This window comes from Panthera pardus, unplaced genomic scaffold (genome assembly GCF_024362965.1).
Source record: "Panthera pardus isolate Hobbes unplaced genomic scaffold, ASM2436296v1 HiC_scaffold_25, whole genome shotgun sequence".
Lineage (NCBI taxonomy): Eukaryota > Metazoa > Chordata > Mammalia > Carnivora > Felidae > Panthera > Panthera pardus.
In genome coordinates this window covers 4,651,027-4,673,698 of record NW_026526821.1, presented here as the reverse complement: position 1 = coordinate 4,673,698, position 22,672 = coordinate 4,651,027, and the positions used below count along the sequence as shown (strand labels likewise).

General features: G+C 52.8%; 1 long non-coding RNA gene across 1 annotated transcript in view; it reads left to right on the top strand.

The window, feature by feature from the left end:
- Positions 1-22,672, top strand: part of LOC109253468 (uncharacterized) — an 86,178-nt gene that overhangs the window by 16,272 nt on the left and 47,234 nt on the right. The window contains exon 2 of the long non-coding RNA XR_002074400.2: positions 4,479-4,552. This is a non-coding gene — a long non-coding RNA (uncharacterized LOC109253468). The remainder of the gene's footprint in view (positions 1-4,478; positions 4,553-22,672) is intronic.

The window sequence follows — 22,672 nt, the reverse complement described above, 5'->3', positions numbered from 1 at the left end:
TGTCGATCCTAGTTCAATAAATCTCTTAAAATCCCTAGCAGAACTGATCTAGAAATAATAAGGGGGGAAACTTACAAACTACCAGTATCTGAAATGAAACCTAAAACAAAAGAAACATAGGGGCGCCTGCGCGGCTCAGTCAGTCAGGCAGGCTGCCTTTGGCTCAGGACATGATCTCACAATTTGTGAGTTCGAGCCCCGTATCGGGCTCTCTGCTGACAGCGCAGGGCCCGCTTCAGATCCTCTGTTCCCCTTTCTCTCTGCCCGTCCCTGGCTTGCACACACACACACTCTCCCTCTCTCTCAAAAGTAAACGAAAGCTTTTTTAAAATGAAAATCAATTTAAAAATGTACCCAAAAAAGCCAAAACGAACGTAAAAGACATAAAGTGTAGGGTGGATATTATGAGAAACTCTATGACGATACATTCAACGACTTATACGAAGTGGATAAATCCCTTGAAAAACATTACTTACCCAAACTGATACAACCTGAAATAGACACTCTCAATTGTGCGATGTCTATTAACGAATTTGGATTTACTATTGGTTTCTTTTCACAAGGAAATTCGAGGCCCATAGTGTTTTACTGGCGAGTACCATTCAATACACAAAGAAAAAATAATAATGCAACTTTTACACAAACTCTTAGAAAACCGAGAAGGAAGTATTTGTCAAATCGTCTTACGAAGTCAGCATAATCCTGACACCAGAAGCTGACAGAGGCATTATTAGAAAACTATAGACCAATGTTCTTCATGAAACAGACTCAAAAATCCCTAACATAACATTAGCAAAATGAATTCAATGGTAGGAAAAATGATGCTGCATCGTAATTAAGGAGAGTTTTTTCAAGGAATGTAAAGGTCACGTAACATTTAAAATCAACCAATTCTAACTCACCATATTAATAAAATAAACGGGCAAAACCATATGGTCATTTCAAAGGTACAGAAAAGGTATCTGACAAAATTCAGTGCTTATTCATGACCAAAGCTGTCAGCAAACTTGGACAAAGGAGAACTTTTTCAATGTGATAAGGGATGTGCGTATATGAAAATCCTAGTTCACGGTATGGCCACAGACCACCCCATAACACAACAGAAACGAGCCAATCAAAAAGGAATGACTAGGCATATAGAGCTACCTAGCCAATAAGGGTAGAACCTGAGAAGAAACAAGGGAGAAGAAAGTGGGGGGCGGGGGCGACCCAAACCTTATAAAACAAAGACCCTAACCTATGTCACAGGCATTCACTTTTGAATGCCTCCTCTCTGTAAAGAGAGCTTTCATACTATTCTTCCTTTCTGACCTTGTACTCTAATAAACTTTTGCCTTGAAAGAAAGAAAGAAAGAGGAAAAGAAGGAAGAAAGGGAAAGAAAGAAAAGAAAAAAGAAAAGAGAGAAAGAAAAGGAAAAGAAGGATAGAAAAGAGAAGGAAGGAAAGGAAAGAAAATAAAAGAAAAAAGAAAAGAAAAGAAGGAAAGAAGAGAGAAGAGAAGGAAGGAAAGAAAAGGAAAAGAAAAGGAAAGGAAAGGAAAAGAAGGAAAGAAAAGAGAAGGAAGGAAAGAAAAGAAGGAAAAGAAAAGAAAAGAAGGAAAGAAAAGAGAAGAGAAGGAAGGAAAGAAAAGAAGGAAAAGCAAAGCAAAGAAAAAAGAAAATAAATCCTAGTTGACATCTTATTTGTTTCCGAAACATCGAAGGCTTTTCCCCTAAAATTGGGAACAAGAAAAGAAAGTCCACCCTCACCACTATAACAAAGCAGTAAAAATAAAAGTTGTATAGATTAGAAAGAAAACACGAGCCTCACCATGCAGATAGATGCTCTAACTCAAGGAAAATCTGAAAGAATATAGAAAATAACCACTGCAACCAATAAGTACTGTTAATAAGGTCATTGGATAAAACATAGAAATCAATTTTCTTTTTTATTCTAGCAGCAACTAGTTGGAAATGAAATTTTGAAACGGTTCCCTTGATAATAGCACCAAAAAACATGAAACACTTAAGAATAATTTTAAAGGTGTGCACGACCTGCATATTAAAAAGTAAGAAACGGGGGCACCTGGGGGGCTCAGTCAGTTGAACGTCTGACTTCGGCTCAGGTCATGATCTCGCGGTCCGTGAGTTCGAGCCCCATGTCAGGCTCACTGCCATCAGCCTGTCAGCGCAGAGGCTACTTCAGAGCCTCTGCCCCCATCTCTCTGCCCCTCCTCCACTTTCACTCTCCCAAAAATAAAATAAATATTTTAAAAAATAAAAAGTAGGAAACGATGCTAAGAGAAATGAAGGGTCTAAATGGATAAGTCATGGGGGTGGCCTGGAGCCTCAGTGTTGCTAAGGTGCGATTTCTTCCAAACCAAACTATGGATGTTTATCCTTTCAACACAATTCCAATCTGAATATCAGTGAGACATTTTGTGGAACTGACAAATTGTTTCTCCAATTTAAAGGGAGACGCGAAGGACCTAGAATAACCAAAACAGTCATGAAAATAAACAACCAAGATGGAGGACACACACTTTCTGCTTTCGAAACCCATCGAAAGCTACTGTAATCAAGCTGGTGTGGTATTGACAGAATCACAGAAATAGATCAATGGATCGTAATGAAGAATCCAGAGATAGATTTATATGCGTTCCGTCAATTGATTTTTCACAAAGGTGTCAAGGCAATGGCACCTTCAGTGAGAAAGAAATGTTTTTGCAGCAAATGGACTGGGAAAAGTAGGAAAACGTATGGGGAAAAAATGAGCCTTGACCTCCACTTCACATCACACACAAAATTTAATTTGAGGTAGATCAGAGACCTAAATACACAAGCTAGAACTATGAAGTTTCTAGCAGAATACATATAGGAGTGCCTCCATAAACTTGAGGCAGGCAGATTTCTTAGGTCCCAGAAAACACTAGCCACAGAAAAGAAATATTGACAAATCGGACGTCTTCAAAATTAAAAATACCCCTGCTCATCAAAAGTCAACATTGAGTACATAAAAAGGCAGGTCACAGATAAGAAGAAAATATTTGCCGTACATGTATCTGATAAAGAACTTCTGTATCCGGAATATGGAAGGAATCCCGAAAATTCAATAAGAAACAAACACAGAGCAAGACTTGAGTCGACCCTTCGCAAGGAAGACGCGCACACGGACGACAAGCCCATGTAAAGTTGCTTAGTGTCATCAGTCGCCACGGAAACACACAAGCACAGTGAGATACCACTCACATCCATCAGAATGGTCAACATTCAAGAGATGAGTCCTGTCCTTTGCTGGCAAGGTTGTAGGGCGACTAGAACTCTCGGCGATGAAAGACGACACACCCACTTTGGAGACTGCATCGAAGCTTCATAAACAGCTAAACACCCAACCTTCCTCCCACGAAACCATTTCGTTCACTCAAGAGAAAAGAGAACACATGTCCATAAAAATGGGCACGACCAGAACGTCTACTAACACCAGAACGAACCAATTGTATAGATTTATACAATGAAGCACTGAGTAGGAAAGAAGAATAAACTGACACAGGCAACAATATGGGTGAATCTCAAAAGCTAACGAGCACCCATTCTCTGATTACACGTGGACGCGGTTCGTGAGCCGGGAGAATGCATCTACGCAAGGAGAACAATGGTTGCCGTGGGTATGGACCGGAAGGTCCACGAGGGCACTTTCTGGGACAATAGAAATGTTCTCTGTCTTGCTGGCAGTGGTGGTTGCATGGGTATGTCCGTTGCTCAAAACTCATTAAATTGTACACTTATCTGTGGATTTACTGCACGCAAATTTGGCCGCAATAAAAGAACGATCACGAATACATACTGCTGTCCAACCCTCAGCCAGCATCCCCCACCCTCGTCCACCCCCTTTAATGTTCCAAATTCACTCCTCAAAAACTCTGCCGCAAAACACAAAATCACAAAGCAGAAAGATAATAAAAAGCCTGTTAACATAAGGCCAACGTATTTTGGGGACAAGTAACATATTGTCTGTCCCTCAGAAGGTCCACTTTTAAAACACGTTCTTTCTAGCCATGTAATTAAAAAGAAAACAAATGTCATTCTGTCTCACTAAATAAAACAAAGCAAACCATAGTGACTGATTTCTTTCTTTCTTCTTTTTTTTTTTTTTTTTTTAAGCAGGCAACCCTAATCTGTGTCGTTAGCAGTCAGGGCCGTGGCTTCTGCCGGGAGGGGTGGGTAGCCCCTGAGGGGGACGTGAGGGGCTTCCAGGCTACGGCCCATTTCTGTTTCTGGGTCTGGGTGCAGGTTATGATGGGTGTTCTGTTTGTGGAAAACGCATCAAGCGTTGCACTTTATGTATGTTTGTGTACAGGTACGTATAGACGCTTTCCTCGATGTTTCTCGATTACACTTTCAGAGAATTAAAAACAAGAACAAATTAATCCCCAAAAGTCGATCGTGGCGAAAGGTCGACAAACGATGGATCGACTCAAAATAGACATTGTTTTTTGAAAGCAGGAAGAGAAGAGGAGAGAGAAAGGATGGACGGACGGACACAGCGTCTCACACCCACACGGCCCTCTTCCAAGGTCAGTCATTCCGATTATCGTTGACACGTGGGCTCAGAACTTCTCATGCTCACTTGTGACGTCCCGCCCGCGGCTGGGGAGTCACGGCAGGGCCGAGGGTCCGGGTGGCGCCCGATTGTCTCTGACCGGTCCGGAAGGTGCTGGTGTGGATGGGATCACGTGGGACGCCTGCCCACGGCTGCTCAGTGGGCGGGGCCGATAGCAGGCTGGTGCGATTTGCGACGTTGGCAAGAACGATGTCCTCGGATCCACAATTTGCTGGAAACTGCGCGGCGGGCTGGGGGCAAAGCGAGAGGCAGGGAACCTGCGTCGGGACCCGGTGCCGCCTCTTTTACCGTCACCTGGGTTCATCTTTGTGCTCTTGTTGCGTTGACGTGACTCCCCTTTCCTGTGCCAGGTTCGTTCTGTCTTCACAGCCGTGGCCTCACGGAGTGTAAATATCTGGTAGGGATCTGGAAGACAGAGATGCGCACATGAGAACTGATGCGTGGGGGCTTCTCCGGGAGACACTCACAGGATGGGGGCTGGCATCGCCGGGTCAGCAGGTCATAGTCCACATCCGAGAAGGGGACCAGGCTCTGCCGCTGAGAGCCCACGGAGAAAGGAGCACGATCGGGGGCGTTTCGGGAAGCTGGGCGTGTTGTGCTGTCCTCCCTGGGTGGTGACGTGTGTCAGAACCAAGAACAGCAGAAATGAGTGGAGATGCCAGGAGGCCAGACTTGGCAAAGGGAAATCTCTTCTCTTTTGAGACTGGCAGGGAGAGGAGAGGGGAAGGGTCCATCTGGGGAGTGGCACAGCGAGAACAAAAGCTCAGAGGCTGGCGTGAGCGCTAAACCCACCTCTAGGACCGTAGCTGGGGAGGCGAGGGTTTCGGGCTGGGAGGCAGATGCCCGACCGCCCAGCCCCCTTCACCACCAACCCCGGGGACCCCCTTCCTCTCCACTTCGCCACCTCACAACCACCGATGGTGATCTGGACAGACAGATAACCTCCCAGGGACGCCGGGCAGGAGGAGGAGTGAGAAGTGGGTGCTGAGGTCGGGGGAACCCGGAAGTAGATGAGCTCCATTGCTTCGGGCACCTTGTCCTCCAAGGGGACTCGGCCATGTCAGGCTAAGTGTTTCTACCAGGGTGAGAAAAATGGCTCAGGGGGTGGGCCGTGCCTTAGCAGTGGACACATGGCCAAGTGTGACTTCCTGTCCCCAGCCCTTCCCCTTCTCACACCCCTCTGCCACTTCAGGAGATGTCGCCTTCTTAGCCTGGATTTTGGAGGCCCCATAGCCTCCAATTCCTTCTGGTCTCCCCCTATTAGTCTCCATACGCACGGGCCCCTCCTTTGCCCCCTGGAAACCCTTGGGGGATCCATTGCTCGTGCCCTCTCCTGCTCTCGTGCACTCTCTCTGCCTCTTACTTGGCCCTCAAGGCTTTATTCTAGTGTCTCCTGACTCCTGAAAACCCCCTGACCTTTCCCGTCCTGTCTCCAAGCAGAGTGGTCAGCCGTTGTGTGCCCCAGGACCCTGACCGGCCTCATGGTTCTGGGGCTCTGGATGTTCTCCAGCATGGACTATTGGCACGTTGTTCCCAGACACGTGCCCCCTTTCCTCGGTCCAGTGTTCAGCCCCTTGAGGGCTGGGCTGCCTCTGACACTTCCCTGAACCCCAAGACACACAGCAGGACATAGCCCCCGAGATCCGAAGCTGGAGGGGACTCTGCTGTCACTGTCACTGCCCCCTTGCCCTCTGGCCGCTGAGCACAGGCAGCCTGGAGGGTGCCGCAAGCAGTCGGGTCTCTTCCGCCAGCCCCGCTCTGGCCAGCCGACGCCCCCCGTTCTTGGGGTGAGGGCCCAGGCTCGGATGGGTTCTCAAGGGAGGCCAGAAGCCCTGGACCAAGAGGAGGTGGCAGTTGTGGGGCCCCTAAAGAAGCCCACGTGGCCACTCAGCTAAGGTGCCTCACAGTTCAGCCCCAGCCCCGTCTGTGTCTGGCTTTCACCTTAATTAGTAAGAGCTTTTCAGAGAAACAATAAAAGGACGACATAGCAACTTGGACAGGGCAGGGAAGGCAAGAGCCATTTTGGTAATGGAGTCCGTGGAATTACTATTCGAAAGAGAGACGGGGTGGAGGGGGTTGGAGAGAGAGAGACCACTCTCTGCTATTAAGAAAGCCAATGGCAAAGCTGTACTGCCATCCGCTCGGTTATTAAAGATCACTGATGGCCACCCCGCCCCCAGGAACAGAGCGAGATTGCACCTCCACGAACCCAGAGTTACGGACACTTGTTCCCAGAAAACCAAAGTGCTGAGCTCAGCGGTCTGGGGAGAAATGTGCGGGCCCAGGGCTTGCTGGCTCACCCCAAAGGCCCAGGAGCCAAAAAGGATGATGGCGAAGCCGAGTGCCTCCACCAGGAGCGTGAGGACATACACACGGCACACCAGGCTGGTTGACAGGTGGGAGAGTTGAGGACAACACACAGATTCACTTTCCCAAAACCTGTATCTGCAAAGAACACGGAAGGAAGCCGCTCGGGCATTCAGGGACTGACCTCTGAGCAAACGCTAGGCTTCTTTCTCTCAACACCTTCATTTCCACCTCCAAGGGGACTGGTTGCTCATGGTCAAACCTCATAACTAACCCAACCACAAAACCTCCAGGGTTTCACCCAAAGGCAGGTCAGATGCAGACTGGCGTGGTAGAATGGTACTAGGTTCTAATCTTTACTGCTTGAAACGAAGCAAGGTGTTCTATTTCTAAGCCATAGGCTCCTCACCTGCTAAAGGGGATGATGAGCCCCCATCTGACTGTGCCATGGGGTGGCTATAAGGCTAAAATGTTGGAGTGGATGCCAAACAGCACTGGAAATGAGAAAATACAGTGTACATGTTATTATCTGTAATATACTGGGAATCCTATGGACGAGCAAGAAGGCGGCAGGCAGGGAAGTGAATGGGTGTATGGGTAGGTGGGTGGGTGAGTAGATGGATGGATGATGGATGGATGGATGGATGGATGGATGGATGGATGGATAAGTGGATGGATGGATAAGTGGGTGGGCGGGTGGATGGATGGGTAAGTGGATGGGTGGATGGGTGGGCAGGTGGGTGGATAGATGGATAAGTGGATGGATGGACGGACGGATGGATGGATGGATGGATGAGTGGGCAGGTGGGTGGATAGATGGATAAGTGGATGGATGGACGGATGGATGGATGGATGGATGGATGGATGGATGAGTGGGCGGGTGGGTGGGTGGATGGTTGGATGAATAGATGTGTTGGTGCGTTGGTGGGTAGGTGGGAAGGCGGGTGGGTGGTTGGATGGTTGGATGAATAGATGTGTTGGTGCGTTGGTGGGTAGGTGGGAAGGCAGGTGGGTGGGCCCATGGATGGGAGATGGATAGATAGGTGGGTAGATGGGAAGAAGGAAGGAAGGGTGGTTGGATACAGAGATGCTAGATCAATGGAAGAGAGGAGGCATGAAAAGATGGAAGGAAGGTGGTTGGCTAGATCAAAGATGGTTAGACGATGAATGATCGGACAGACAAAAGGAGACAAGTGTGAATTGCCAAAGGCCTGGACAAAAGCAAGGATGAACAAGTGACCTCCTGCAGTCCTACGGAGGGACCAGCGAGACAGAAGGATGGGTGTTCTCAGTAAAAGCAGGTGCAAGTCCAGCATCTGACTCCCACGTGTGCTCTCCCCGTGGCCTGGCCCCAGCTCCCAAGACCCGAGGGCCCAGTCTTCCTCCCAGGGACACATGGCTGCATAGCAACTGTGGACCCCTGCTTTTCAGGCCAGTTCTACCTCAGCCAGGGGGTTGTGAGCAAGGGGGAGACTCCCAGCTCATCGGCTTCCTCTCGGACTCTCTCACTACTACTCCCACTACTCCTGAATGAACTTCCTCATCACCTGTTAATGGCCAGCTTCCTGCTTTCTCCAGCGGCTTCTTCATCGTCCTTCTGCTGAGTTCCTTTTCCCCGAGTGGGAACTCCCTGATGGGGCTCCCCCTCTTCCTGGATCCTGGGTCTTGCGGAACCCCTGGCAAGACACAATGACAGAGGCCTTTCCCCTTGACCTCTTCTTTCAGCAGCTATTTTAGCTGGGACCACCCTGCCCCCCACCTCGAGGCCAAGAGAGAAGGACCCAGTGCCACGTGGTTTCCACCAGTGGCTGAGCTTGGGCCGGGGGCTTGCTCTGTTGTCTCCCCTGATCTCAAGGGGTCAGGTCTGGACCCCAGGCTAGAGAGAGGGAAGCCTGGGGGGTGGCAGGGTGGTGGGGGGAACTTGGCGGGGAGGCACGTGCATGGGGCGAGGAGGAAAGCTGTGGTGGCCCTGGGAACAATGACCAACAGACCCGCTCCCAACCCAGGGATTTGGGGGCCCCAACGGCCCACGCTTTCCCAGACTCTGCAACTGGGTTGAGATGAATGAGTGTTTTCCCTTGGGCCAGACCTTGAAGGGCTGGGGCCCCGGGCAGGTGGAGGGCAGCCTCCATCTGCCTCCCGCTGTGCACTGTCCTCTCCAGAAGGCCTACCGGGCTGGCAGTGACGGCTCCTGGGACCAGGGGTTCAGCTTGGCCTGTGTCTGGAGGTAGCCACCACCTGGAGCCCCTCCACCAGCTTCTTTTCTCTCCCTCCTGCTCTTTTCGGTTCTTCGTGATGGCCCTGGTCGGACGGCGGCCGGTCCCACAGCACCGAGCCCTGGTGGCAGGGGTGAGGCAAGCAGCGGAGAGCCACCCCCACCATCCCTGTGCGGCTCGCCGACAACACGCGCCTGCTCCCAGAGCCAGCGGGAGGCCGGGGCCACGTGAGGGACACGCAGGGGAGTCTGCAGGAGGGAGGGCAAAGGACCAGGAGAAAGCGGACACTGCCTCCCAAGGGCAGGGCATCCCTTGCTGAAGCAGACCTCGCAAGGCAGGGGGGCCAGCACGCGGGCCTCAGCCTTGGGGCTCGGGGATGGGGGCCATAGAGCCCAGCCCCCTCTCTGCTCTAGCCACCCACACAGCCCACATCGGTCTGATGGTCGGCAAGGGCTCTAGCAGTCTTCTAAAAACATCCATCCGGGGGCTACTCCCAAACCAGAGGGGACGCGGCCACGGGAGGGTCCCCGGCAGGGGAACAGGGCACGAGGCATGCAGGTTCTCCCTGTACTCCTGGGACCCGACATTGGGATCCCGGCACCCTAAGAGCAGAGGTTGTGTTGTGGGCACGGCCACGTGCCCGGCACCTAAGATGGGCACCTGCACGGAGGAGCTGGCCAGGGGGGTGCCTGGGAAGAAGAGGAAGACCAGAAAGCAAGCCAGGAAGGGGGAGGCTCGGCAGCAAGAGGACGCTTCTCCAGGCTGCCTGGGAAAAGGGGGATGCACAGCCTTCTGTGAAACAGGGTGACCTCTCAGGCCGGCCTGGCTCAGGGTCCCATCCAGCCTTCCAGGGGAGGGAGCAGGGCATGAGGAAAGAGAGGCAGAGGGGCATGAAATAGGTCCCTGGCAGGAGGGTGCAAAGGGGCCTCCAGGGAAGGATAGGAAGGGGGGCAGATCAGGGAGCAAGGGACCCTGGAGGCCAGTAGAGCAGGCACCCCAGGGTGCAAGGACAGCTCCCAGGGCTGCGCACTAGGCAAGTGCTGCGTAAGATGCATAAGGTGAGCCACTCAGACTCCTGTGGGTGGGGGCCAGGGAAGAGGAAAGCCTCAAACCAAATGATTTCAAACTCCCCTGAAAAGAGAAGACTCTGGAATGGGGAACCGCGCCCCAGAGCAACCAGAGGGTGAAGCGGGCATATAGAGCACAGGGACCAGTGTCCACGGCCATGGGTCTGGGGCAGGGGCGGACCGCATCGGATCGAGGTCGCGACTTCCTCCTCTGTAGCGCGGTGACCATCCCTCTGGCCTCAGCCCGTCCACCTCGCTCCACAATGACCAGCAGATGACAGCCTGCGAGGAAGGGAGCCCCCACGCCTTGGCCCCTGGTCTGAGGCCGCCGTGCCTTCCCAGGGCCGGGGCGGGGGCTGCGGAGAGCAGGCCTGGCACCCGCGGCGGGGCCGCCCCCCCAGCCCCAATCAGACCTGGCAGAGACAATAGCTTCTCCCTAGCGATGCCAGCATATTGTTTTGTGGTCCAGGGAAAGAATCCAAAGCGTGAAAAATGTCTGGCCACAACAATGGCCTAACGAAGGCAAGAAGAAAGCGAGACATTCGTGGCAAACGGCCTGATGCAAACGCACGCGGGCAGACACACGCCGCCTCGAAGCGAGCGCCCGGGAAAGCACCTGGCAAATGAGCACGGGCTTCGTGAACGTAAGGGATTGTTCTGGACGGCGGCAGAGGCTAGAGATTAAAAGGAAATAAAGAACCAGAAACCACCGTGAATACAGAAGTCGGCCCCATGCGACACTGCTGAAGGCTGGTCAACCTTCTTTAATTTCTTTGAGCTATTACCCCCTTTCTAATTTCTCCTGACATTTGTTGCCTACTAAATCAGTGTGATGCATGGTGGGCAGATTAAGAAGGTTCTCCCAGCCTGTCCCCTCGCCCAAGTGAGTCTCGGGGTAGTGATTTTGAGATTGTCTTTTTCTGCTGAAAATGCTCAAAAGTGGTTTTATTTCCTTTGGCAGAAGGAAAAGGTCACCCCAAGTTCCCAACCTTTTAATGCTGCTGGATTATCAAGCATCTCGGGGAGGGAAAGCGGTTATTCAGCCCAAACCAGGGAAGGAAAAAGCCGCATATGGAACGTCAGGGGGGTTGTTTAATGCTCCGGTTTCAGAAACTTCTAGAAGTACATGTTCTTTCAGCCAGGCTCATGCTTGGGGGGGGGCACCCGCCGGGAGGGGGTGGAGAGCGCCTCCAGCCCCCTGGGGGCGGGCAGGGGTGGCCACCACAGAGCTGTGCGGGGTGGGTAGCACTGTGGGCGGAAAAGCCCCTGTTCCGGGTGGGATCAGGCCCTCATCTGAAATCCTGCCTGGGGCCCAACGCCCTCTCGGTTTCCTTGTCTGTAGAATTAGAGGGTTGGTCTAGACGGTCTGGAAGGCACTTTCCAATGTGACCCTCTGTCATTCTTCAAGCAGAAACACGTAGTTTTGCTAGTGAGTCTGAATGGGGAAGGAGAATCAGCCCCCAAGGTGAAAGCGTGAATGTAAAAAGCTACAGCCGTCTGTACCCGTGAAACCCTGGGAAGGATCACAGCCGGAAAAGTCCGGATGTGGTGTCCGCGGTTCCCTCTGCATCGACGCCCTGTTCTGTGCTATGTTATCAGAAGCCCCTGCAGACAGTAGCTGAAGCTTCCCGAGCCTTGGGCAGGAACAGGTGGGTTTCACCCTGAGAACCACCTCAGGTTCAGCAGGAGTCGGGGGGGGACTCGTCCCGTGGGGGGGTCAGGAAGAGGCCACACGTATGTTAAAGAGTATTGTCCTCTCCTGGCCTAGAGCAGCTGTCGATAAGCGTGGAGGCAGGACATGTGGGCCCCAGTCGATGACCTTAGCCATGTCATTCGAAGCTCTCTGTCCCCGCTCTTAACAACCCGGGACCAAGCCTGACTTGCCTTCCAACCCCCCCGTCCAGAGACCCCAACGGAACAAAGGACAAGAAGGGAGATTAAACCATGCAGATTTGCCAGACAAAGCCCTTCCAGTGTGCGATGGCATGAACTAAAAGTCAAATATTATACGAGTACTTGTAGGTGAATTAGATTTTATTGGAATCAGCTATAAGCAGTAAATCAAAATAGATCTGTTTCATTGGTAATTAGGAGGATCTATTTCTATACCAAAAAATGTGGCATGGGCTTTTCAAAGAATATTCCTTCCAGTGGATTGATTAAATATTCTTTATGATGGCATTTATTCGGTTTTTTTATTAAATGTTTTTTTAATGTTTATTTTGAGAGAGAGGGAGAGACAGAGTGCGAGCAAGGGAAGGGGCAGAGAGAGAGGGAGACACAGAATCCGGAACAGGCTCCAGGCTCTGAGCCGTCAGCGCAGAGCCCAACACAGGGCTCGAACCCCCAAATGGTGAGATCATGCCCTGAGCCGAAGTTGGCTGCTTAACCGACTGAGCCACCCAGGTGCCCCTATTAGTTTTAGGGGGGTTTTCTTGGGTTTTTTGTTTGTTTGTTTGTTTTAACACAAATCTGTCTTCTTCCCTCATCCAGTGCTAGGATACCAGAGGGTAGGGAGCCGGACTGGACAAGCCGAGGCCAGTAGCCCCTCCTGCAGGGGTGTGTTCAGTGATTCTGAAGGAGGAGACCCAGATCCAGGAAGCTCCCCTCCCTCCCCGTCCAGGCCTCTTGGGGGCAGGGAAGCAATAGTTCATTCAGACAGGCTTCTAAAAATGATGTGATGGGAGAAAGCACCTCGTGGCTGGTACTTAACTTTTGCTCTAATTAATTTCACGGACAGGCTGTCTTTCGAGTTTACAAATGTTGTGTCTGAGTCAGAAAGTGCATCAGAGGGAAAGAGCTCGTGGTGAATTATGTCCAAGATGCCAAAAAATGAAACTAAATTAAAATAATAGAAACACACACTGCCAGAGCCTACTGGGATAGACCCACGCGTGCTTGCTGTGCACCTACTAAGTGTAAGGTGCCATAGGAGCACATCAACCACTTCCTTCTGACTCCTGCAAGCAAAGAGCGGAAGCACCAGAGGGTTCCGTTCTCTGGCTTCTCCCCACCCCAACGGCACGAGACACACAGCAAAGGCGTGCGGAGTGTTTGGGACGCTGGTAGGTGGGGTGCTTAGTCTGTTGGCAGGAGCTGTGTCTTCAAGGGGACCTCCCCTCGGCACCTACCTGTGTAAGAGGTCGCTGCCATCCAAAAGCGTCTGCAAGGGCCTTGGGGTTGAGAGCCTGGCCCGCGGGGCAGACAAGTGGGGAGAGACGGAGAGAGGACAGAAGCCGAGAGCCTGCAACTCAGAACCGTCACAAAATAGCACAGCATCTTGGGCTTGGACACGGCCACCTGGAGCAAGGAGTCCCCAGCTAAGGGGCCCATGGCCCTAGATGGGGCGGGCGTGGCCCCTCCTTGAGAAACCCCAACATGTAAACTTAACTCCATTTTCCCAGTTCTCTAAATGGATCGGCTGTCACAGGAAGGTCGTCCGTTATCAGGGGGCCTCATAGGCTTGCTGGCCCCCTGTCTGCGAGAGACATCCTCCTCATCTTCCTGCTTATGCCTCCCCCCACAGCCCAGCGAGCCCCCGCAGCTGGGCACAACCACCTCTGTGGCCTCTCTAGACCCGGAAGACATCAGTTTTTAAAACCTCTGATGACCAATCAATTGCCTGTGCGTCCAAGGGCGTTCTAAAAGTTTTAAAGGCTTCTAGACTCTCTCATCTGGAATTTGCAATCACTTGGGACGGGCTGAGGTTTACTCCTGCATTAGCAGCAGAGATTGCATGGCCTGGTTTAACAAGTCTCTTTGCTGATCCTGTGAGGCCGTTGTGTCCTAGACCCTGAACTGCCCAGCGAGAGGCCAACACAGCAGGTCCCTGTCCTCGCAGGTTCTCTCGTAGAGAGCAGAGGTGTCCCAGGGAGGGGCGTCTGGGGCACAGGGTCTGGATGAAAGCCCCTTCTGAGACGGCGGGGAATTTCAAAGGAGGACAGAGAGCCGGGAGGCTCCCCAGAGGGGCAGCTCGGTTGTCTGGAAGGATGGGTGGAAAGCCCTCCAGGCAGAGAGGCCTGGAGAAGGGACATTCCAGGCACGAGTTAAGCCATGTGCAACTCAGGGCACCAGGCTGGCTCAGTTGTAGAGCATGAGACTCTTGATCTCAAGGTTGTGAGTTTGAGCCCTGTGTTGGGTGTAGAGATTACCTAACATCTTTAAAAAAAAAAAAAAAAATCACGTGCAATTCAAAGAACCGGGAACTCTGGGAATAAGACACCGCTCGGATCACCAAGGGCTCATGAGCCAGCTGAAGGTTGGGTTCATCGTGAGGGAGAGAGGAAAGCCTTGGAAGGGTTAAGAGAGGGGCGACAAGGACAGGTGAGGGATGAATTGGGGTCAAGGCACAGAGGGCATCGGCTTGAGGAGCTGGTGGCAAGGAGAATTCGCTGATGGCACAGGCAAGAAATAATGGCAGTCTGGTTCAGGGCAGCAACCTGGGATGGGGGAGATAGGGCTGGAACCAGGAAACATTTCCAAACCAGTGCCCCGCCCCCCCGCCCTGATGTGACGGGTGAGGAAGAGAAACACACTAGCCATCATCCCCAGGACTCTACGCCCGGAGCTGGCTGGCCGGCTGGCTGCTGAGGACTTCGCGTGAGACCTGGGATTGGACTTTCATCGGCAAAGACCACACTGGGAGCAGCGAGAGAACCGGTTCGTGGTGGGGGAAGAAGATCGTGAACTTGGTTTCTTCAAGATGAGGGATGACGCCTACACAGGTAGGGACAGAAGCTCGGGACACGCACTGAACAAGAGATGCCGAGGACCCGGGAACGGTGTGGCGGGAGCCGGAGAGGAGTCTGAGTGAGCCAGCCTGTCACACGTCTGCGGGGGGGGGACAGCTGGGACAGGACGCATGGCAACCCGGCCCAGGAGAGGGTGGCTGTGCCTGAGGACAAGAAGCCACTGCTCCGGGACACAGGACAGGGTCCCGGGGAAGGATTTGGGGGAGGGGAAATGGGTGTGCCTCCTGGGATGGGAGAGAACAAGCAGGCTGGTGAGACGGTGAGGGGACTAGGGGGTCGAGCGGGAGCTTGGGTTTGGACGGGCCGCCCGGGACCACCTGAGGCCGTGTTTCGACCGCGCAGCCCTGAGTTTCCCAGGCAGCGGGAAGGAGCGGTTCTTCCCAGAGGCCTTGGGCACCAGGTGGCGGACGGGCTGGGGTCTGGGGGCAGCTCAGGAGTGAGTCCACAGCACCTGGACGTCCACACCCACAGCGGCACCCGGGCAGCGGAGCGTGGTGGCAGTGTGACCTCAGGCAAGCCACATGATGCTGTCTGGCCTCAGTTTCCTCTGGTGTCAAATGGGGATAACGTTATCCCCTCCCTGCCGGGCCCCTGCCCTGCCCACACGCCTGTCTCCCCATCCAGCGTGGGCTCCCAGCGGCCAGGTGTCTGTCGTTGCGTCCCCCCGTCCATCCCACGCTGCCTCGGGCACACACAGCCACAGGAGAACAGAGGGAGGGTTCTAAGACAGGCTCGCTCAGCACTGTGACCGTGTGGCCCTCCTGGGCACTCCATTACCATTAGGCGGGCACACGGCACCTGCTCCATTCAGCCTTCCCAGGTGACTTTTTTGAAGGGGCCCATTTACAAAGTTCCAGCTCCTGTTTGCACCAGTTAAAGTGCACAGAAAAAGGGACCCCATCAACATCAACTGGGCTGCTTCCAACTTCTCTAAAAGCCCGATTTCCCATTCGACAGAAATTACTCCTGGTCCTGCCGTGGACCACTGTTATTCGACTCAGAGTATAATTTCACGGCATTAGCAAAAATGATCCCTTTTACAGGTCTATAAACGCCCTTGGCCCACAAAACAGTCTTGACCTTCAGAGAGACAGAGATTTCACGGTGTGTATGGGGGGGGCGGCGGGGCCTCTCACCTGAGACCCTCCCGGGGCAGGGAGGCTCCTTGGGGTGGAGGGCAATCTGCAGTGACCTTCGGGGCCCCCTCGCTGGGGGCCCGCCGGAAGCTGTGTGTGTTTCTGCGTTGATCTTCTATCGCAACGTACTTTTCCATTTGGTCAGGCAATCATCGGGTGTCTTCCTGGAGCAGGTGTTGAGACCCAGGTAACCCTTGGCTACCTGGGCGCCCCTCCTGCCGCTCCTCCTGACCGGGGCTGTCTGTGGGGTCTCCTGAAGGTGGTGGGGGCGGGTAGCAGCATCTCAGAGTGCTTTCTGGGGCGGCCTTTTTCCCTTCGGAGAAATTTCGTAGCTTCACTACCTTAAGGGAAAACGTGGAGGGAAGCCAGTGAGGGTAAGGAGGGGAAAGATGGGGGGACGTCTCCTTTTCATCGCAGGGACAGATTCCCGCCCCCCTCCTCCCCAGGGAGGTCCCCAAGGCTCGGCCAGGAGGTCTGGACGCAGGCTACTGTCTGCGTGCGCGGGGAGGGCGCACAGAGCAGGAGGCTCAGGCGGCGGAGGCCTTCGGCAGTCATTGCCAGGAGCTAATGCGAGGCATAAATCATCTGTCAGCTTACGGAGTGACTTTCAAAGTTGTTGGAATGGAATAATTAAAAGAAATTGATATCATAAGAGAAAGCCACGTCCGCCGTCCCAAGGCCTTGCCTCGCTGACAGCTCGTTGCCACGCGCACAGCATTACCAGCAAGGCCGCGGGACGCGGTGCTCCCTCTGCTCGGCACTCAGGGCTCTGGCGACGCCCTCCCAAGGCACCTTCCCCAGCGCCCGGGAGAGCTGGGCCGCACCGGCCGCGGCCTGTGGGCAGGCTTCCCGCGGGTGGGCAGCAAGAGGAGTGGAGAAAGCCTCCCGTGGCTCATCAGCTCGCCACCACCAGGGACAGACCTAACCCCACCCAGGTGATCGGTGATGACCGATGAACCCCGGCCCCCAAACCCGCCACCACGTCTTTTCGTCAGCTTGCCTCTCGGAGACGTAGAAATGAAGTCCATCCGGGCCACCGGCTCAATAGCCAGGAGCTGCTGGACGGGAGCCCCCTGTGCTGTCCAAAGTGGGAGCTACAGGGTAAGCCAGTGGGCGCCAGGGCAGAACTGAGAGAGACCTTCTCTCTCTGAGCGCCCCCAGCCAGCCTCACCCCTCCTTCCACGCGAGGAGAGGGTGGCCTTGTTAAGGTCTGCTCTATACCAGGCACTGGTGTGGTTCCGTTTTGACCCATTAATCTTGCAGCAACCCTCTCCCTTAGCTTCTCTTATGAAGCCTCCTGGAGCAGATGGGGAAACTGAGGTCCAGAGAATTAAGTAACTAGATCAAGTTCACACCAGCCAGAGAGGGTAGAAGTGGACCTGATCCGAGGTCGCCCGAACTTGCCCCGAAGGACGGGTCATAGGAGACCACGAAGGGCGAATGCTCCGGAAAAGCTAACCTGCAGATGGGCAGGGATGAACCAGAAGAAGGGCGTGTCCGTCAGGAGGCCCCGCCTTGGTGCTGAGGTCGTCCCAGCTCTGATCCTGGATCCGGCACTTTCCAGCTGAGGGGCCTGGAGCCGGGTACTTGACCGCTTGATCGCCATCCTTAGCTGGACGTCCGATTCGGGGTTGTCGACATTGTGCCCGGCCTCCAGCCAGCCCTTGGTGAGCCCAGGTGCTGGGACGATGGCCGCCCTCTTGGCCTAAGGATGCCCCCGCCTCCCTCAAGCCCGGGGACCCAGGCGTATTCCGCCTTCTCTCTCCGGGTCTTGCAAGTGGGAGAAGCCCTCTGGGGGAGCCAGGGCGCACCCTGGCTCTCCCAGAAACGAGGCCCACTTCACGCTGGGATGAGCTGGGTGCCCCTTTCTTCCCTTACTTTGCAAACGCTACGCCGCGCTCCAAGCGTCTCTCGGAAAACTCAGCAGTTTCTTATTTAGGGTCGGGCTTGACTTGGTTCTTGCGTCTCTGAACTGTGACTAGCCGGTCGCCTCCCCAGGGGACTCTGCCAGCTGCCCTCACGGGCTGCTTTTTCTTCTGTGGCCTTGTTTTCCGTCTTGAACATGGCTCCTGGGTCCGCCTGGATTCTCTGCTCCGGGCCTCAACTCTGGCCTCGCCTGCTGAATCACACCAAAGAGAAACAAAATAGGTGGCCGTTGAGAATTCCGTCTGTCTTCGATTCACATTTTTATAAACGTATCTGTGCGTCCAGGGCAGGCGTGTCGATGGGCCGTGGAAATGAAGGTCCCCCTCAAACGCACATAACACCGCGGGCACTTTTGGGGAGTCGCTGGTACCCTACAGGCATTACCCTTGAATCCCGTGATCTTCGCTGCAGACGCTAAGAAGAGCAGGTCCGCCTAAAGAGCAAAGCCTCTCGAATTTGTATTGGCTCCTGTCTACCAGTTGTCAGGGTCCAGGGTTGAAGTCCGGTAAATGCCTCACTCGGGAAACCTTGGACACTCGGCAGACCATTTATTTATCTCTGGGCCTGACCCATGCGTTCCAAAGCTCAAGCCGTTGGGGAAAACAGGCTTGGAAAAATGCATATCCCACCCGCCCCCAATATCTCAGGCTAACAAGTTGGCCCTTCAGCAAGTATCCCATTGTCCAAATCGTGCGGACACCTCCATGATGCTCCCCCTTCATCGGCGCGTATAAAACATCCCCTATGCTTCCTATATGCGCCCATGACCTCATCTTTCCTGCACAGTCCACTTGCTTTCAATGGACCCAGTCACAAGCCGGAACCGTTTGACTCCAGCGTTTCCTAGCGGACCATCTGTTGGTCGCAATCAGCGCGCAAGCCCCGCTTTGCCGGTGGCGGTACCTCCACAGCGGCACCGCCCGCCGCCCTGGTCCCCCCGCACCTCTCCCCTTCCCTCCTCTGCCGTCCTCACCCCGGGAGCTCCCGCGAGTGCCCTGTGGGAGCTGCCGGGAGACGGTCATAAACCCGGCTCTGTTCTCCGGCAGTTTCAGGCCCAGCCGGGCCCAGACCCGCCTTTTCTTCCTTAAAGGTCACAAAATCTAATTAGAACGATTGCTAACTGTATATTCTCGTTGTCGGTAAGCCTCAAATAATAAAAATCAGACCAAATGAGACTAATCAAGGGAGATGGAAAATCGATGTCATATTTGTTCCAAGTAATTTCCTTTTAGAAGAGAAAGGGCTCTTAGGAGTGGTTTGCGAATTTAAAAGATGTTTACGGTTGCATCTAGACATCGGAACATCAAAGTCAACCCCAAACGGAATTTCGCTGGATGATCTCTCTCTTTATTCCCGGAAAAGCCAGGGCGGTGTGGTATAAAGGCTAAAACGGGGCGACAGCCTTTCTTGGGTCTGCTTTAAGTAGTTCTGGCTTTGCCAAAAACAAAACAAAAAAAAAATTGAAAAAGGGATCCCTTAAGACAGGAGCAGAAGGTCGGTAATACATGAAATTCTTTTCCCTTTCTTCAATATTTTTCTGAGTAGTTGCTTTCAACTGAATGCACACTTAAGAAAAAGCCCTAAATAATAAGAGAACAGAGATAAGCAAGGCATAGCAAAGAAGAGAACCGAAATCGTTCTTCAAATAACATATCCTTTTGCCCAGGATCCCCCTCGAGATAGTGGTTAATGACACCAGATAAGCACCCCGTTCTCCATTTGGTTCTGCGTATGCATTCATGACAATGGGAGGGATCTGTACCAAGACGACCCGGTTGATCTGCTTCGCCGTGATTCCTTCGCGCTTCCCCAAGAGCCAGAAAGGAGCCCCCTTAGAGGCGAGGCATCCTTAGCATCACACCCCGATCACAAGTAAACAAGCACCAGGCACCCACGGTGGCCAGCCTCCAGAGCAACAGCTGTCCCTCTTATAATTAGAAATTCCCCAGTGGAATCCAAATAGACCCAGGCTAAAGTTAAGTTCTTGGCCTCTTGTTCTGCAAAGTCTGACCTACCGCGTGTGGATCCAATCATGCCTTGGGCACACACGTCTTCTGTTGGCACGGAATGGGGGGCACGCTCCCTCGCCCGTTGCCCCTCAAACCACGGGAGACATCCACTGGATGCACATAGATCCTTGAGTCCATTTCAGAGAAAAGTTACCTGTTTGGGGCTTTGGCCAATTGTCTTTTATTTCTGCCTCAGTCCATCTGGATGATTCTTCTTCTTCACTGTTGGTCTCAGAGAGGCCGTAGCTACGCCATCTTGGATCGCCTGGAAACATATCCACAGAAAGCTTGGAACGCACGCCCTCCTGCCCCTTGGCCCACAGACCTCACGACAAGTCCGGCCCTGCCTGAGACATGTTTGCTATTTCGATGACACGGTGGGCGTGTTGTTTTTTGCATCATGAGATTTCCTCCCTTCTGGCAGGTTCTACCGCAGAAGGGAGCACTGTCGAAACGGGTTTACCTGTTCCCCTAACTGGATCTCAATTATGTATTCGCATGGACAGTTCATAGTTAGACCCCTGTGGATTTCTGTTCCCCTTTACTATCAATCCACCTCGTTAGCCACGGAATTTCCAAGCTCCAGTCTCTGCTACATATGCTCAGAGCCACTGAGCTCACATCGCTCATGGTAGGAGAGCACTCTGCCCCTGCTAGGTGGAGTGGGTCCTGCTTCTCCAGTGTCCCAAAGGGTACACGCTTAACTTCTCCTTTCTAATAGCTCTGGTGGGGCGGCAAGTGTGAGCCATCTGTCTGCCTCCTGGCCACATCCTTGTGTAAAATGACAGGCATTTCCTAGAGAGTGGGTCCTTTTTAGGGAACCCTGGCACTGGCAACCACCTGGCCCAACTGGCCCCCGATCCTCGGTCGTTGGAAGGGCTCTGCTCCAGGCAGCTGTGACCACCCCCCATCTTACTGGGAGGAGGCTTCACCCAAGGCTGCCGCCATATTTCCTCTTTGTCATCCTCCACCGTGCCGAGATCATGAGGATGAGCATGATCCTGAACTGGAGCAAAGTTTATTCTTCTACTGAAGAAATCAGAATCAACACCGTGGAACCTGTTAACCACCCCTCCACCTACCGCCCACCTTACAAAGGTATTCACTCGGACAAATTAATTAGTGCAAATAAAATGTGGAAACCGCCTAAATCTTTCCTTTCTTTCAAGAAAAGTCCCAGGGAGACTTTACTGGGCAACACGTTGGAAGACCAGTTCTAATGGCTTCACGAACTTGAAAGTACTAAAATGGAATATTTTTTTTCTTAAAAGCACCATAATTCAGTCTTGTCACTAATTCAGACAGTGTGTCCCCCAATTAGGAAGGTTAAACCATACATCACACTCTGCATATAAATTGCCAGATAAAACAGAATCATCTGGGTGGTTGGTAGCCAAGAGATGACATTATTTTCTTCAACTTGTTCAACCGAAAGAAAGAGAAAATCCAGTCCAATTTAAAAGTAACAACTTTTGAAAGAGATTTTATTTATTTCGTGACCAATAAAAAATGAAACGCCTTTCTTCTTTAGCCACCTGGCCCTTTGGGGAAATCGTGTTTCTGCAAAACCTCAAAACTGAAAGGCAGAAAATGTTATTTAATCCACAGATTTCCAGAGAACCAGGGATCAACCAGAAAGAACACTTCTGCACCGGGGGGTGGTTATTTTGCCGATGGGGAGGGGTCCCTCCTGCAACTTGAGGTTGGATTCGGAATTTTCCATCAAGGCACGATCCCAAATCTGAGCCCTTGAGATGTGTCAGACAGAAGGGTACTTCCATTACTGCTGTTCTCAAGGGAGAAATCCATGTTCTTGTTGGCTCCCAGAGGGGATGAGGGGGTCTGGGGGCCGGTGGTGGGTGGATCACTGTAATGTCCTTGTTTCAAGACCACTGGGGGGGCAGGTCACCTTTGACGCAAACCCTTCTCTCGGCTTCCTCTGTGGCCAGGCAGCTCATGCTAACCGCCAAGGCGTCAGGACTCCTGCGGGCTCACTGCAGAGCAGCAATTTTCTTTTGCTTTGCTTTGATTTTCTCCATCCTGGCAATTGAAGACAAACCAAGAAAGCCATTTTCTTCTCCACCAGTCAAAACACCTTTGCCATTTTGTCAGTTTCTGTGCTTGCCTTTTCCCCCCGATCCCAAGGTGGGGCAAGAGATGCCCAGACTTCCACCTCCACGTTCCCCTTCACTAAAAGGAGCCACGTCAACACCCTACACCCAACAGCCAACACTTCATGCACCCGTGTGGACCGGGTGGTGTTCTAGGTGCTGTGCGGGGGGTCAGTGGTGGGAGAGACGAGAGAGCCAGGCTGCTCTCCGCTCCAGAAGACGGGGCACACGTTACAGGTGGGGTTTGGTAACCTCAGATCGGGAGGAGGGCTCAGGGTTGGGGAGTCTTTGCGAACTTACTTTGGGAATTCGCACTTAAGCCGGCAAGAAAGTACTTCCCAGCCCGCTCCCCAACTTCAGTCACGTGCACGCTGTGATTTTCCCCGTATCATTTAATGTTTAAAGTTGACTAAAGTCATTTCACTTTTACTTTTAAGTTTATTTATTTATTTTGACAGAGTGCCAGTGGTGGGGGGCAGGGTGGAGGGGCAGAGACAGAGGAAAAGAGAGAGAATCCCAAGCAGGCTCCACACCGTCAGCACAGAGCCCG